This window comes from Cherax quadricarinatus, chromosome 13 (genome assembly GCF_038502225.1).
Source record: "Cherax quadricarinatus isolate ZL_2023a chromosome 13, ASM3850222v1, whole genome shotgun sequence".
NCBI lineage: Eukaryota > Metazoa > Arthropoda > Malacostraca > Decapoda > Parastacidae > Cherax > Cherax quadricarinatus.
In genome coordinates, this window is record NC_091304.1 from 31,340,547 (window position 1) to 31,358,745 (window position 18,199).

General features: G+C 41.6%; 1 long non-coding RNA gene across 1 annotated transcript in view; it reads right to left on the reverse strand.

The window, feature by feature from the left end:
- Nucleotides 1-1,911: 1,911 nt before the first annotated feature.
- The window catches only part of LOC128706657 (uncharacterized), a 31,140-nt gene continuing 14,852 nt past the window's right edge, over nt 1,912-18,199 (reverse strand). The window contains exon 2 of the long non-coding RNA XR_008409889.2: nt 1,912-17,948. This is a non-coding gene — a long non-coding RNA (uncharacterized lncRNA). The remainder of the gene's footprint in view (nt 17,949-18,199) is intronic.

Sequence of the window (18,199 nt, forward strand, 5' to 3'; positions counted from 1 at the left end):
GAGAGCGAAGGTCTGATAAATCGAAGGAGTCAGTCGAGGCCTCAGTACCTGAAGCGGGTGAGGAAACAGCACCGGCAATAGGTACAGAGGCATGAGGAATGTCTGAAGAGTGGTCCAAAGACGAGGCGGGGTCAGAACGGGGTGCGGTATCAAGAAGGGGCCCGGGGGTACCAGGTTCATGGACTAGGGCTGCCATGGTTAGGTTACTTCCTTCTTTTTGTTTTTAAGAAAAAAAAAGAAAGAAGAAAAGAAAATAAAAATAAAAAAAAGAAAAAAAAGGGGGGACCGGGGAGGGATAGTTCCTAGGAGGGATGAAAGGGCCAGAAATCTCCCTCCGCGCCCAAGAGGACTCGACACCGCTAGTAGCGCAGATGCAGCATGGAACCCGTGCCATACCCTACCCTTCATGCCAGTAAACCAGCAATCTGGGATAGCAACCTCACATCTGCCGAGCTACCTCGGTGGACAAAAGAGAGGGCGGCCGGATATCCGCCACAAAGCATACCTCCTTCAGCCACCACCCCCGGAATCCGAAAGGTGGCTTCCAGAGCTACACCCGTCGCCCAAAAGACACCCAAAGCTACTCCGGGATACCGGAGAGGGATCGGGACATCCCTAGGCAATCCAGATTCCACGGCAAACTACGCCACCGCCAAGAAACCTCAACGGAATGGGATGGACCCCGGTGTCCTTTCTCCTAGGAACTAGCGCGCCTGTGGGAGAAATCCCAAAGGACAAAAAGAGGAAGGGCAAAAGGGAGGAGTGGGGAGGAGGAGGAGGAAAGGAAAAAGGGGAGGATGGGGAGGATGGGATAGGGGAGGGGAGATTGGGGGGTAATTAGGTTCGGTCTGAGGAAGAAGACCGATAGGTCTAATTCCTCAGACCAAGAGCCTCTTCACCACGCCAAGGAGCCCCCCTTGAAGAGGAATACCTTTAAGAGCTATGCCTGTTACTACTGTAACAAAACTGGACACACACAAAAGTTTTGCTGGTCAAGGCAGCGAGATCAGGAAAGGGAGGAACCACCCCAGAGGACTCTAACTGCAGACACACATCCAGTTGCCTGTATTTGGTCTTCAAAGCAAGGTGAGGAGGTACCTTTGGGTCTAGACCCCAGGATGCAGGTATTTTCTAGTAAGTCCACAGTTGCTTTGCATAAGGATGTGGGTAGGGTTGAGAATATAGTGTCCTTGAGAGATGGATGTAGCACCTACTCCTTGCTACGTGCTGGAGTGTTGCCAATGTCTAAGGATACCTATACTGGAGTAGATGTATTATTGAAGGGTATTACGGGTTCAACCATAAGGACACCAGTACACAAATTATGGGTAGAATCTGCATACCAAGTTGGCTATCTCCCTGTAGGTATTTCAGATGAAATTCCCTTCGAAGGGGTCGACCTCTTATTAGGGAATAATGTTATGGGCCTGTTAGACAGTGAAGAACCACTAGTATGGGGGCAACCAGGCCCCAAAGTTTGGGAGAAGAAGGCTAGGGAGACCCTGCCAGACCTTTTTCCTGTTGGTGCCATCACACGAAGTATGTCTCGTGACCAGGATACCAAGGGTAATCCTTATATTTCTCATGAGGATGGTGAGGACTTAGGTTTGGAAACTCTATTTTCTGATGTTGAACTGCAGCCAACTAAAGAAAAGGATACCACAACCCGAGTTGAGTCTAATCGGTGCAGAGATCAATGTAGTAGTGTGAGGGAGATTGGGCCTACTATGATGCAGTTAATTGCTGCACAGGGGTGTGATGACACACTTAAGTCGATCAGAGCCTCGGCTGTGACTGAGGAGGAATCCTTACGTTTAAATAAATGCTTCTATTTCAGGAAAGGTATACTCATGAAGAAGGTGCCTTCGTTTGCAGTACCAGTAGAAGGAGAGCTAAGTTTTTGTCACCAGGTCGTGGTGCCTGAGCCTTATAGAAACCATGTTCTTAGCTTAGTGCATGACACACCTCTAGGTGGACACCTAGGTATTGCTAAAACAGTATCCAGGGTTTCCAGGCACTTCTTCTGGCCTCGGCTGTGGGAGACGGTGGGAGATTATATAAAGACCTGTCATGCCTGCCAAATTATAGGGAAACCTAATCAAAGCATTAAACCTGTTCCCCTTCAGCCGATTTCAGCACCAGGTGAACCCTTCAGCAAGCTGGTAGTGGATGTCGTTGGCCCACTCCCAAGGACCAGAATGGGAGATAATTATTTACTAACAATAATTTGCTCCACTACCAGGTACCCAGAAGCAATCCCTCTACGCAAGATAACAGCTCGAGTGGTCTTAAGGGCTTTGATGAAGTTCTTTTCCCATGTTGGCTTTCCTCGGGAGGTACAAACAGATCAAGGGTCTAACTTTACCTCGAAATTATTTAGGAATGTGTTAAAGGGGTTAGATGTACAGCCCAAATTTTCAACTGCCTATCACCCTCAGTCTCAGGGAGTAATAGAGAGATTTCATCAAACTCTTAAGACAATGATGCGAGCTTATTGTATGAATAACACTAGTGATTGGGATGAGGGTATCCCTTTTCTCTTGTTTGCCGTGCGGGAAAGCACCCAAGAATCTCTCAGTTTCAGCCCTTTCGAGCTTGTCTATGGTCATCCAGTGAGGGGACCACTGACTATTCTCAAGGAGCATTGGCTAGGTGGTGAAAATGAGGCTTCCCCGCCGGAAGATGTTCTCTTTTTCAGGAAACGGTTGGACCAGGCAAGACAGATGGCAGCAGACAATCTCAAAGCTAGTCAGAGGGCCATGAAGCAGCGGTACGACCAAAGGGCAGCCCCTCGCTCCTTCAGTGTTGGAGAGGAAGTGTTAGCTTTGGAGCCGGTTCCAGGACATGCCTTGGCTGCACAATTTGATGGACCCTTTGTCATCACAGGCAGGTCTGGCCCCAATTATGTAATTAAGATGCCTGGCCATCGCAAATCAGAAAGGACTGTGCACATTAACAGGTTGAAAAAATACCATTCTAGGGCAGGAGTTGCCGCTATTCAAGTTGAGTGTGACGATACTGAAAAACTTCCTGTAACAACAGAAGTAAGGCTGTGCAATTCAGCCATCTTGCAAAATCCCTTGGCACACATGAAGGGACTCAGTGTACAGGGAGCCTGTGACTTGGTTCAGTTACTCCAAAAATTTCCAGATTTGTTTGGGGATGTACCCAAAGTAAGTAAATTGCCTCCCCATGATGTGGATGTCGGGGAAGCTGTTCCAATAAAGCAGGCTCCTTACCGCATGAACCCAACAAAACAACTTCACATGGAGGAAGAAGTGAAATTCCTCCTTCAAAACCAGTTTGTAGTGCCTAGCGAGAGTCAGTGGGCATCTCCATGCCTGATGGTTCCCAAACCTGATGGATCTATGCGTATGTGCACTGACTATCGCAGAGTAAATGAAGTAACGAAGGCTGACTGTTACCCTTTGCCACATATGGATGACGTGATTGATGCTGTGGGAGGGGCAAAGTTTGTGAGCAAACTGGACTTACTTAAAGGTTATTATCAGATACCCCTCACCCAGCGAGCCAAGGAAATTTCAGCCTTCGTCACTCCAGATGGGTTATTTCAATATGTTCTTCCTTTTGGGTTAAAAAATGCTCCTGCCACCTTCCAGCAACGTATACTGTCATAAGGGGGTTGGATGGTGTGCGGGCCTATCTAGATGATATTGTGGTATTCAGTAACCAGTGGGAAACTCACTTGGTTAGATTACAAAAGTTGTTTGAATGTCTATCCCAAGCCAAACTAACCATCAATTTGAGCAAAAGTGAGTTTGGCCAAGCCAGTGTACAATTCTTAGGATATGTAGTTGGTCAGGGAAAAGTTGCCCCAATTCATGCTAAGGTGGAGGCCATTATAAATTTTCCTAGACCACAGAATCGGAAGGCAGTGATGAGGTTCCTGGGCATGGTGGGTTATTACAGACGTTTCTGCCCTAACCTCTCCCAGGTAACGTCACCACTGACAACTTTGACCAGTCCCAAAGTTCAATTCAACTGGGACAGCAAGTGTGACAGGGCTTTTGAAAATGTGAAAATGTTATTAGGGAATGCTCCTATCTTGAAAAGTCCTGAGTTTGAATGCCCCTTCTCTCTACAAGTGGATGCTAGTGATGTAGGGGTAGGTGCAGTGTTGTTGCAGGGTGATGAGAGAGATAGCCTTCAGCCAGTTTGTTACCATTCAGCCAAATTAAAAAAGCATCAACGTGGTTATGCAACTGTAGAGAAAGAGGCTTTGGCTTTGGTGTTGGCTGTGCAGAAATTTGAAGTTTATATCAGTGCTTCCCCACATCCTGTAATAGTGTATAGTGACCATAACCCTCTGAGGTTTTTGCAAAGAATGAGAAACCACAATCAAAGACTCTTAAGATGGGCTTTGTTCCTACAGTCTTTTAATTTGAAAGTTAAATATATAAAAGGCTCAGAGAATGTGGTTGCTGATGCTCTCTAGATGTTTCATGTAGATGCATGGTGCGTACTTTGCACATAGTGTTTGTCATGTGCTGACCTTGTTGTTTTTGCAGTGGTGAACTCTCGGCGAGCCTGAGTACTCCCTACCAGCCATCTGACTGTGAAGGAGTCGAGTCGGTGCCAAAAGTGTGACGAGAGTCAGGGTGTACGTAAATGTGAGTTGAGGCAGTAGTTGACAACCTTCGGTAACATGAGACGTTCAGGAAGGTATGTGATGTTGTGTCTTGGTGTGCTCTATATACAAAACGGCCCGACGATTTGCCTTTGTGGTCCCTTGGACCCCTCCATGTTCTATGTCAGCCTCCTCTTCGTAAGTTTGGAGGATCTGTGTGGAGTGGGACCTCGGAAGATGGGCTTGAGTGCCTGACCATGTTAAGGATCGTGAGTGTTGACTGGAAGTCTCACTGTTTGGTTCGGCCACCAAGTGAGAGACACCTTGACATGTTTTGTGAAGTTTCCTGCCTGGTGTACACCTGACTGCTCTGGGTTTGGCTCTACTCTCGTCTCCTGATCAGGAAGATGCCACCCTGGAGTAACAGTTGCTTGCTGGATTACCGTAGCGGAGGCACAGGCCTGTTGGTGCGGGCTTTCACAGTGGGCATTGTGTGCAAATCTTGCATTGTAATGGGTATTGTTTTTTAAAAGCAACTAAAATTGTAAATAGTTACACACTTGAGTATATGGGTATGGTTAAAATGCTTTTCTAAAAAATTCTGCAATCTCTTGTAAATAACAGTAAAGTGAAGAGTAGTTATGGTGCTGGGAAAATGTAGCATTTCTAGTAGTCTTGTTTACCGCCTTCAGACTTAAGCAATATACTTTTTACTAGCCGTATCCTGAGGGACACGGCTTGCTTTTGTGAGACTTCGTCTGGAGGTGGGGGTGTTATGGGGCTATAGGACCCAACATGTATTTATAAGTAACAGTTACTCTGGAATACCTAATTATATTGAATTGATGGGGACTTTGCTCTAAATGTCAGGACTGATCAACCTTATGACTGAGAGGCAGCTGGGTCAAGCCTATTTTTCTCAATATAATAGGTTATACTATAGACACAAACACACAATTTAAATAAGTAGTTTATAAAGTTGTATTTCTTTTTGTAAAAGTAAAATTAAGAGGTGGTAGAATTGTGGTAACTGGAGAATTGTGCTTGGCAACAGTCTTTTGTTTTGGTGGGAGGAGCTTAGCCAGTCTCTCTCTCTCTCTCCCTCTCACTGACTCATTCTCTCTGTGGCTGACCTTCAACCTGGCAGGATCTCTGGGTCCTTCTTCTATCTTTTGGGGCATTATGTGTGCTCCAGGGGTGAGTTTTTATAATTTAAGTTGTGGCCACCATACCCAGGGTGACTAAAGTGTGTCAAAAACACTGGTTAGCCAGAGTTATGTCAAGAGAGAAGGACAAAAGTTAATAAGGTACACCATGTGGGAGAACAGCTATGGAGTGTGTAGATCTTTGTTTTGAAAATGTGAGGCTGTAATTGTATATTCTGTACATATCTATTGAGAATACAGTTATATTTTTATAGTAGTAGTTTACATAACCTGTGAAGAGGGCTGGTGAAAGGGTATCAGAGACACTCAGGATGATCAGCCATAATGTAAGTATTACCCCTAGACAGATAAGGCCATTAAGTAAAAAGCTACCCCCACACTAGAACATGTAGTGAGAACCTTACTATCCAAGAAATAAGGGAAACCAATGTAACACCCTCATTTAGCACGATTTGGGTATTGCATGATTGAAGAATTGCGGCACAATTTTATGTAACACGTTGTATAATTAATTTAACATGGCTCAGTTTGTGAGAAGGAAAAAAAATTGTCTTTTGCTCAAGCGGCTGCCGAACGAACAAATGAACAAGTTCCTGTAAGATCCCAATGGGATGAGCGGGAAAGACGGGACAGACGAAGAATAGCTCTGGAGAGGAGTGTTCTTAGTCGTAGAAATAGAGCCAGGGCTTAACCCAGCAGTTAATGCAATCGAGGGGCAGACTTGAAAACAGGAATAGCACGGACTGTTGCATCGAACCTGTGGTAGTTGAAGTCTTGAATCTTGAGTAGCTGGCAGCAGGCTAGGTCACATCAGAGGGTAGAACACATATGGGAGTTATAGGAGTAAATGAGGAGGCAGGTTAGCAATTGAGCCATTTTCTAACTGCAGCTGCCTTGTTGTGGAGCAGCCGGGGATCCCTCCTGTCATCCCCTACCACTCCTCGACACCACCCAACCATCCCAGCATTCGTAATTCATAAATGTAGAGTTCAGTCTTCCTTTGCTACAAGGCAGCTGTGTTTGTGAATTGTGTTACGATATTTTAATTACTATATCTTGTATCTGCGAAGCAATCATGACACCCAGTAGCCATACAAGTGTTGCTGAAAGTGGCAAGAAGAGGTATAAGCTCTTAAGTCTTAGAATTAACAAAGATATTGGACAAGAGATAACCTGTAGCCGTAATGAAGTGTTACTTTGTACACAGAAAAAGAGGTTAACATGAGTTTGTGTGACTGACTTACTGAGGGACTTAACTGACTGACTGAATGATTTGACTGACTTACTGAATGACTTGACTGACTGAAAGACTTGACTGACTTACTGAGTGACGTGACTGACTTACTGAGTGACTTGACTAATATTATTATTGTTAGTAATTTAGGGAATTGAAGCTCTATCGTTATAATAATGATAATGATAATAATAATAATAATAATAATAATAATATTATTATTATTATTATTATTATTATTATTATTAGTTTAGGGAACTGGACCACAGATCCAGGGAATTGGATCTATGCCCTAGTTACTTAAATTAATAATACTAATAGTAATAATTATTTTTATTATAATAACAAATGCCGCCAACTCAGTGGATTGTTTATCTTGCTGTGGGAGCAGTTCTTTCCTGCTTTGCTTACATTTTTGACAGTCATTTGGCCAAATTTCGTTTTTCTAGCCATGGGTCCTAAGAAAGTAAGTGTAAAGGACAATGTTGAGAAGAAAAAGAGAATGATTTCCATAGAATTAAAGCATGAAATCATAGATAAACAAGCGAGGTGTCCAGGTTTTGGGTTGAGGGGGAAGAGGCGGGGGGAGCTGGCTCGTAACTCAATTGTTGGCTCGAAACTCAGAGCAAAAAATCGACCCAGGGACGGCTCGTATCTCAAAAAAACCCATACATTAGGTCACTCGTAAGTCAAGGTTCCACTGTATCTCTCCTCCACTCAATAATATTCGAAATGAGGCAGCACAAGCAATTTGAAAAGTGTTACACATACATTATTTACTTTATTTTGAAAGTTCCCATTATCCTCCCCATCATCCTCCAGGGCTGTCATGACCTTCATCTCATTGTGTTCTTCGAAGGAAAGGTCAGCTGACGTAATTATTACCAGGCCTTTCATGTGTTCTTTTCTATCTATTTGACGATCCTCTTGTGTTTTGAGTTTTGTATACAACGTCCCTTTTGATCTCTTCATTCTCCCCATACCTAAGCAGCTGGAACTTGTCACCATTGAATGTCATGTTTGTCTTTACTGTGCACTGGAAAACACTGCTTGTATCTTCCTACAATTTTTCAATATCTTCTACTGAAGTGACTTTCATGCTTATTTTAGTGTCATCTGCAAATGGTGATACAAAACTGACATTGTTTATCTATGTCTGCTATGACACAGCAGAAAAGACCTACAATACACAACACAAATGCTGTACATTTCCTCACTGTTGTGGTTGATTATTACGTGGATCAACAGATGTGTAATGTCAGGAACAGTTGGAATGTCTCCCTCTCTTTTTCACTTTCATTATCTAACTCACTTTAACTCTTCCTGTATCAAATGTAACACAATACTTTCTATATTTGATCATATCCTCACTGTTATGACGAAGATTAAATTGTACTGATATACTGTATGGAGTGTGAAGTTAGTTGCAAGGATAACAGTGTTAGTGAGCGTATAGTGGGAGGGTGTTGGGAATGAGTGGAGCTACGTACTATCACTGCACTTCACTCACTGACAGTTCAGCACAAATCAGCACCACAGGTAACTATTAATAATGTAATTATTAAATCCGTAGTTCCTAGTTCATTGCTAGCAAACACGTGAGAGTTGTCCATAAACATATATAAAGAAGATACAGAAAATATAAAGGTATGTGGAAAAAACTAACTGATAAAATATTTTAAATTCATCCACAATAAATATGCAAATACAGTGGAACCCTGGATTTCATCTTTAATCCATTCCAGAAGGTCGGTCTAAATCCAAAACTGACGAAAACTGAAGCAATATTTCCCATAAGCAACAATGTAAATACAATTAATCCATTCCAGACATCCAAAAATATTAACAAAAAGTACATTTTTTAAAGAATAACTATACTTTTACATACAGAAAACAATGAGAAAGAAATGTAAATGGCTAATGAAATGGATAAATGAACTTTTAATATCACACTTACCTTAACTGAAGACTCTTATTGGGGTATGGACGGCGAGGAGGGCAGAGGGAGGCAGAGCAAAGGTTATTGTTTGGAAGGGGAATCCCCCTCCATAAGGGCTTCACGTATCAAAGCCTTTTACTGGCACTTGATCCCTGTTGCACTAAAAATTCTGCCCAGAGAGCACTGTTTCTGGCATCTCTAAGATTTGCCTAAAATGGGACAAGGTACTGTCAATGAACATGTTGCAGATACGGCTCATATCTGGTCAGGGTAATATTTTTCCACAGAAGTTTGCACCACATTCTACTTTGCACAAATGTCCTTGGTCACTGAAGAAGGCACCTTTGCCCCTCTCTCTTTCTCCTTCTCTGAAGCAATTTCATTAGCTGTGGTCTGTTGCTGTTCCAGATGAAGGTCTTGCAGCTCTTCAGTGGTGAGCTCTTCCCTGTGGTCCTCCGCCAACTCTTCCACATCCTGGCAACTCACATTCAACCCCATGGATTTCCCCACAGACACTATAGATTCCACAACAGGCATAGGGTTGACAGGGTCAGCCTCAAACCCTTCAAAATCTTTGTTTACCTGGAGTTTACCTGGAGAGAGTTCCGGGGGTCAACGCCCCCGCGGCCCGGTCTGTGACCAGGCCTCCTGGTGGATCAGAGCCTGATCAACCAGGCTGTTGCTGCTGGCTGCACACAAACCAACGTACGAGCCACAGCCCGGCTGGTCAGGAACCGACTTTAGGTGCTTGTCCAGTGCCAGCTTGAAGACTGCCAGGGGTCTGTTGGTAATACCCCTTATGTATGCTGGGAGGCAGTTGAACAGTCTCGGGCCCCTGACACTTATTGTATGGTCTCTTAACGTGCTAGTGACACCCCTGCTTTTCATTGGGGGGATGGTGCATCGTCTGCCAAGTCTTTTGCTTTCGTAGTGAGTGATTTTCGTGTGCAAGTTCGGTACTAGTCCCTCTAGGATTTTCCAGGTGTATATAATCATGTATCTCTCCCGCCTGCATTCCAGGGAATACAGGTTTAGGAACCTCAAGCGCTCCCAGTAATTGAGGTGTTTTATCTCCGTTATGCGTGCCGTGAAGGTTCTCTGTACATTTTCTAGGTCGGCAATTTCACCTGCTTTGAAAGGTTCTGTTAGTGTGCAGCAATATTCCAGCCTAGATAGAACAAGTGACCTGAAGAGTGTCATCATGGGCTTGGCCTCCCTAGTTTTGAAGGTTCTCATTATCCATCCTGTCATTTTTCTAGCAGATGCGATTGATACAATGTTATGGTCCTTGAAGGTGAGATCCTACGACATGATCACTCCCAGGTCTTTGACATTGGTGTTTCGCTCTATTTTGTGGCCAGAATTTGTTTTGTACTCTGATGAAGATTTAATTTCCTCATGTTTACCATAACTGAGTAATTGAAATTTCTCATCGTTGAACTTCATATTGTTTTCTGCAGCCCACTGAAAGATTTGGTTGATGTCCGCCTGGAGCCTTGCAGTGTCTGCAATGGAAGACACTGTCATGCAGATTCGGGTGTCATCTGCAAAGGAAGACACGGTGCTGTGGCTGACATCCTTGTCTATGTCAGATATGAGGATGAGGAACAAGATGGGAGCAAGTACTGCGCCTTGTGGAACAGAGCTTTTCACCGTAGCTGCCTCGGACTTTACTCTGTTGACGACTACTCTCTGTGTTCTGTTAGTGAGGAAATTATAGATCCATCGACCGACTTTTCCTGTTATTCCTTTAGTACGCATTTTGTGCGCTATTACGCCATGGTCACACTTGTCGAAGGCTTTTGCAAAGTCTGTATATATTACATCTGCATTCTTTTTGTCTTCTAGTGCATTTAGGACCTTGTCGTAGTGATCCAATAGTTGAGACAGACAGGAGCGACCTGTTCTAAACCCATGTTGCCCTGGGTTGTGTAACTGATGGGTTTCTAGATGGGTGGTGATCTTGCTTCTTAGGACCCTTTCAAAGATTTTTATGATATGGGATGTTAGTGCTATTGGTCTGTAGTTCTTTGCTGTTGCTTTACTGTCCCCTTTGTGGAGTGGGGCTATGTCTGTTGTTTTTAGTAACTGTGGGACGACCCCCATGTTAAGCAGTTCTGTGCAAACGAGTGATTCTGCAATGTACAGGCCAACCCCCCCCCCCTTTTACCTGTTCACTCTGTTACATCTGTATAGGTTGTAACCTGGGATCCATATTTCGTTGTCCAAGTGATCCTTTATGTGGGTCTCAGTGAAAGCCGCGAACATTGCCTTTGCCTCTGCAAGCAGTCCACGGACACATTCTGGCCACAATTTTCTCCAAGCAGAATTCCAAGTCCTGGAAGTCACTCCCTGCCAAGCCTTACCTATAAGGCTTATGCAATGGAAGATATTGAAGTGATTCCTCCAGAACTCTCTTAGGGTCAATTCAGTGTCTGGTCACTTCAAAGCACCTTTGAAACATTGCTTTCGTGTAGAGGTTTTGAAGTTAGAAATGACCTGCTGGTCCATGGGCTGGATGAGAGGAGTGGTGTTAGGAGGCAAGAACTTCAATGTTATAAAACAACTTGCCTTCCAAGTCTGGAGGATGAGCAGGAGCATTGTCCAGTACCAGGAGGCACTTAAATGGCAATTTATTTTCCCAGAAGGCATTTTTTCACACTCGGGCCAAACACTTCATGGACCCAGTCAATGAAAATTTGCCTCGTGACCCATGCCTCATTATTAGCTTTCCTCATCACACAATTTTACTCTTGATGACAGCATTTTTCTTGAACACTCAGGGATTTTCAGAGTGATACACCGGTTTCACTATGAAATCCCCACTAGCATTACCACAGAACAAAAGAGTTAGCCTATCCTTCATAGGCTTGTGTCCTAGCAGTGCCTTTTCCTCCTGTGTGATGTAGGTTCTCTTTGGCACTTTCTTCCAAAAGAGGCCTGTTTCGTCACAAATGAAGACTAGTTGGGGGACGAATCCTTCAGCCTCTACGTAATCTTTGAATTCATCAATGAATTCTTCAGCAGCACATTTGTCTGAAATTGCAGCCTCACCATGCCTTCAACACTGTGTATGCCACTAACCTTCTTAAGTCTGTCAAACCAACCTCTGCTGGCCTTAGATTCACTAACAGCAGCACTCGTTCCAGGTATTTTCTTTACGAGATCCACATGCAACTGCCTTGCCTTTTCGTAAATGATCGACTCTGCAACACTATCTCCCACTGTTTTTCTTTGATCCACACCAACAACAACGTCTCCACATCTAAGATTCTTTGTTATCTGTATTTCCTTAGCATATTTACCCCTTTTGCAACATCAGCTTCCTTGATTTCTACTTTCTTTGCCAGGATGGAACTGATTGTTGATCTGGACTTGCCAAATATCTTCACAAGCTCTGCCGCATGTATGCAACTGTCGTATTTTTCTACAATCTTGAATTCTATCATGTTTCTCACCTTCTTTACCTAAGGGCTGGCACTAGGAACTTTCTTTGGGCCCATGGTGGCTTATTTCACAGTTGGACTCAATAAACAAGCACAAAAAACAATGGATTATTTGACGAGTTTGGTATGGTATGTAAAAGAAGGACGTTAAAAGTGAATATAGGAAAGAGTAAGGTGATGAGGATAACAAAAAAAATTAGGTAACGGAAGTTTGGATATCAGATTGGAGGGAGAGACTTTGGAGGAGGAGAATGTGTTCAGATATATCGGAGTGGACATGTCAGCAGATGGGTCTATGAAGAACGAGGTGAACCGTAGAATTGACGTGGGGAAGGTGACTGGTGCACTGAGGAATCTGTGGAGACGAAGAACTTTATCCAGGAAAGCAAAGAGGAGAATGTATGAGAGCATAGTTACACCAAGTCTCTTGTATGGGTGTGAGGCATGGGTTGTGAATGTTGCAACAAGGAGAATGCTGGAGGCTGTAGAGATATCATGTCTGAGGGCAATGTGTGGTGTGAATATAATGCAGAGAATCCGAAGTTTGGAGATTAGGAGGAGGTGTGGGATTACCAAAACTATTATCCAGAGGGTTGAGGAGGGGTTATTGAGATGGTTTGGACATGTAGAGAGGATGGAACAAAACAAAATGACTCCTAGAGTATACAAATCTGTAGTGGAGAGAAAGCAGGGTAGGGGTCTGCTTAGGAAAGGTTGGAGGGAAGGGGTAAAGGTGGTTTTCTGTGCGAGGGGCTTGGACTTCCAGCAAGCGTACGTGAGCATGTTAGACAGGAGCAAATGGAGACAAATGGCTTTTAGGACTTGATGTACTGTTGGAGTGTGAGCAAGGTAACATTTATGAAGGGATTCAGGGAAATCAGCAGGCCGACTTGAGTCCTGGAGATGGGAAGTACAGTGTCTGCACTCTGAAGGAGGGGTGTTAATGTTGCACTTTTATAACCATAGTGTGGGCATGCCTCTGGTAAGACAGTGATGGAGTGATTGATGAGGAATGTTTATTTTTTCGGGCCACCCTGCCTTGGTGGGAAATGGCTGATGTGTTAATAAAATAAAAAATATTATGATATGTTTCAGATGAATGCCCACTCAACTAGTGACAGAGCCAGACTGAGACACATACGCATGAGTGGCAGCATCCCGGGTGGGCGAACGCATCTGATACGGACAATTTCTGGGACGAGGTACAAAATCCGGAGCAAAATTTCGCAGAAAAAAGTGACTGAAATCCGAATCATACAAAATCCAGTGAGGACGAAATCCAGGGTTCCATTATACTGACTTTGTGGATCCTGACCAATCTCTACTAAACAAATTCAAGCTCTCTATACATGCATATAATCAATGTGCATACAGTATGAAAGCATTTGTTAGAAAATTAATCCAGAGAAAATTATTTGTAATTCACCCATAAAAAATTGGCTAATGTAGTAGTCCTGCTGTTGGAAGTGTAAGAAATTAATTAGTTCAAAAGTGCCAACATCGTAAATACAAAATATTATAAATTAGAAAAACACAAGTTCGAGCTCTACTGTAGTGAACTTGCAAGTGCAAGACTGACAACATTAGTAGACTAAATAATTAAATATTAATCTACAAATGAGTGAGGAAAGAAGATTGTTCTAAGACATTCAAGTGAGCATGTTTACTAAGAGAGAGAGAGAGAGGTTCATCACGAACAGTTTGGATATTCTTGGGTAGGAGTGCTAACAGGAATAATATGCAGCTCCATAAAGCTGATTGTTAAAAGTGGCATAAGGATGAGCCACTGATAGGAATGCTGAGCCAACTCAATAATCATTAAATATGTCAGTAGGACTACAAGACTGAAGCGTAAAAATCCCTGGAAACTTTATCCCATGGTATTCTGACCATCTGGATGGTATTTCCAGAATTAACTAAGAAAGACTTATGAAACCTAGCTGTTTAGATTGCAAAAACTGAGCTAATACCCTTCAGGTAAAAATGGTCTAGGGTAAACAAGAATGAAAGCATGGAGTTGTATACATTCAGTTAGAACTACAAACAACCTTTAATAGTACTGCAATAAAACAGCCCACCAACTGCCACCCGAGGCACCAAAGGGCAACCCAACGTCCCAAAGATTATTCATTTTCCTTCAGATGGAGTGAAAGCCACCACAGTACTACCATCAGAAGGAACACAAGAAGAGAGCTGACACTGAATCTATTTCTGTTAAACTGATTTTATTATAATAAAACCAGTGTAACAGAAATGGTTGTATTTTTAAAATAGAAATATTTTAAAAATACAACCATTTCCATTTTGCAAAGAACAGTTTTTTTAACTAAAGAGGAACTATTCCTACTACCTATATTAGAACTGAGAGAGAGGGATTGAGGAATGCGGGATAATAAGATGTGATCTGAAAATGGGAAGGATACCTTCAAATTATCAGGTTAAGAACTCATTCTACAGTAATAATGGTATACAGTACTGAAAAGTTAATAAGACACTTATTTATCGTATCTTTATTGCCACAAATCTTCACCTGTGCAGAAGGCAGTAGCAGGTGAGTCTATCAGCTACATGAGAATCATTAAGGCTGTATTTATCACTGTTCACCATCAAGCATCAATTCTTTAATCTCTAAAATAGAGATTAAAATAAACTGTGTATAAATGAAAGCAAAAATAACACTGGAGACAGAATAAGTGAGAGGTAATTATGAGGTGATCTGAAACTTACCATCCTGTATCGAGCAGAGACTGACCACCCTGTATCAAGCAGAGACTGACCACCCTGTATCAAGTAGAAACTGACTACCCTGTATCAAGCAGAGACTGACTACCCTGTATCAAGCAGAGACTGACCACCCTGTATCAAGCAGAGACTGACTACCCTGTATCAAGCAGAGACTGACCACCCTGTATCAAGCAGAGACTGATCATCCTGTATCAAGCAGACTGACCACCCTGTATCAAGCAGAGACTGACTACCCTATATCAAGGCTGAGGAGCTGCTCCCCTCATAATTGCTTCTACACTTCCTCTACTGTCTCAAGTGTTACATTCATTTGTATTTGACTTAAGAAATCTGCTGCACAAGCAAAATGTCTGGACAATAAAGATACCTAAGTGTTGCACATGTGTCTTATTCATCAACTCATTACCTGATATCAAGGCACATCCAGTGAAGGGAATAAAATGGTTTCTCTCAAATATGGGGCCCTAATGTGTCTTACTAAACAAGACTTCCATGAAAAGTTCTTTTCATATTCCAAACAATGATATGGGTTCTCATTTGTATAACCCTTTGTCATACTAAATGAGAAAGAATACTGTGAAAGTGTTCTCAGACACTCGGTACATTGATATTGTTTCTCTTTTGTATGGCCCCTCATATGTATGTATTTCTAATTTAGACTTTTATTGATAGATCTTTAAACACTCTGAACACTAATATTTCTCTCCTGTATGACTCTTCATGTGTGATACTAAAGTAGATCGTCGTGAAAACCTCTTCAAACACATGGAGCACTGGAATGGTTTTTCTCCTGTATGGCCCTTCATGTGCGATACAAGATATGATCGTCGTGCAAACTTCCTTAAACACCTAGAACATTGATATGGTTTCTCTCCTGTATGGATTTTCATGTGCGATACTAGATATGATCGGCGTGAAAACGTCTTTAAACATCTAGAACACTGATGTGGTTTCTCTCCTGTATGGACCTTCATGTGTGATACTAATGTAAACCGTCGTGAAAAGTTCTTTAGACACTCAGAACATTTATATGGTTTTTCTCCTGTATGAACTTTCATATGACTTGTTAAAAAACAGCTTTTAGAAAAGCTCTTCGGACATTCCATACACTGATATGGTTTCTCTCCAGTATGAATCCTAAGGTGTACTACCAAATCATATCGTTTTGAAAACCTTTTCAAACACTCAGCACACTGATATGGTTTCTCTCCTGTATGGACCCTCATGTGTATTACTAAATAATAGTTTCTTGAAAAGCTTTTAGGACACTCAGAACACTGATATGGTTTCTCCTGTCTGTGGCTCCTCATATGTATACGTAACTGACTACTTACTTTAAAGTCCTTTAAACACTCAGGACATTTATATGGTTTCTCTCCTGTATGGCCCCTCATGTGTACCACTAAATCAGATTGTGATGAAAATTTCTTAAGGCAGACAGAGCATTGAAATGGTTTCTCTCCTGTATGACCCCTCATATGTATTACTAATTGAGATTTTGTTATAAAAGACTTTACACACACAGAACACTGATATGGTTTTTCTCCTGTATGGCAAATCATGTGTCTTTCTAAATGAAATTTTTTTGTAAAACTTTTTGGGCACCCAGTACAATGATATGGTTTCTCTCCTGTGTGGACATACATGTGCGTTATTAACTGACATCGTTGTGCAAAGTTCTTAGGACACTCAGAACACTGAAATGGTTTCTCTCCAGTATGGATCCTTATGTGTTTTACTAAATTACATTGTTTTGAAAAATTCTTCAAACACTCAGAACACTGATATAGTTTGTCTCCAGTATGCTTTCCCATACTGTCTGCTAGACGAATTGTTTGTAAATTCATTGGACACTGTACAAAAATGACTTCTTTTTAAATATGATATATCTAGTATTACAAAATTAGCTTGTTTAAGAGATATAGTTAAAAATATATAAATATTTTGTAAAAGGAATTTTAAATATAAACAAATATATCTAAGTTTAATTTAATTTGGTCAAAGCAGACAGCATCAGACAAAGTTTGTGGATTTGCATCACAGGGGGTCAAATTGTATGGCCAAGTAATTTTACATCCACAGGTAGTGCTCATTCAGTAGTAAATAGGTACCACAAAGATGAATTGTTCCAAGATTCTTAAAAGAGCTTGAAAAATAAATAACAAACTTTTGCAAGAACATATATGTTAATGGAGCTTAATAAACATGGAACATCAGTAAGGTTTCTCTCCTAAATGAACAATTGTTAATTGGGTATTAGTACAAAGTCAATCAGACACTTAAAATCTATATGGTTCCTATAATGAATGAAGTCTTATACTGTATTTCTAGTGAGCTACACTAATGAATGATGACTTGATTATTTATCTGATGTGACTTCCATAAAATACACTCTGCCATATTTCCTTGAAAAAATTAGAAAAGAATTCAGCAAAGCATTTTATTTCTGCTATTCCAAATATACATGAAGAATTCATGAGAAATAGAAGTCTTCTCTAATATGATATACAGGTTCTTCAAGGTAAAATTACTGAAATGAGTTAAGACAGAATAATGATATGCTTAATTTGTGTGGCAATTCTGTTTTGTTTATTTTTAATACAGTTTAGTGATTATGCACCTTTTTATATGCAAAAGGTGAACTTCAATGTTCATGTAACATGTGCACTACCTCTTAGGGAAAGAGGAACTTCAATGTTTCTTTTATTTCACGGTGCAGTCTGAGTTTATAGCATAAAGGGGCGACACAGTGTATCTGCAGCATTTACATCACCCAAGATTATGCAGAATATGCACACTGCAAGTGTGCCTTCTGCAGTTCACTGATGAGCTGTAAAAGGAAAAAAAATTATCAGGATTCTAATTCAAATTAGACATCCTATAGCTTAAGCTAAACTTTTGCTGCAAAGTAATCAAAATTACAATGCTCTCTAATAACATTTACAATGTACATTATACATAACCTACAGAGTTACACACTATTGTATTTCCCTATGGCTTATTTATCTATCAATATTCATCTAATATGACATAATAAACAATACAAATAACACAGAAACCTGATATATACTCTAGAATGAA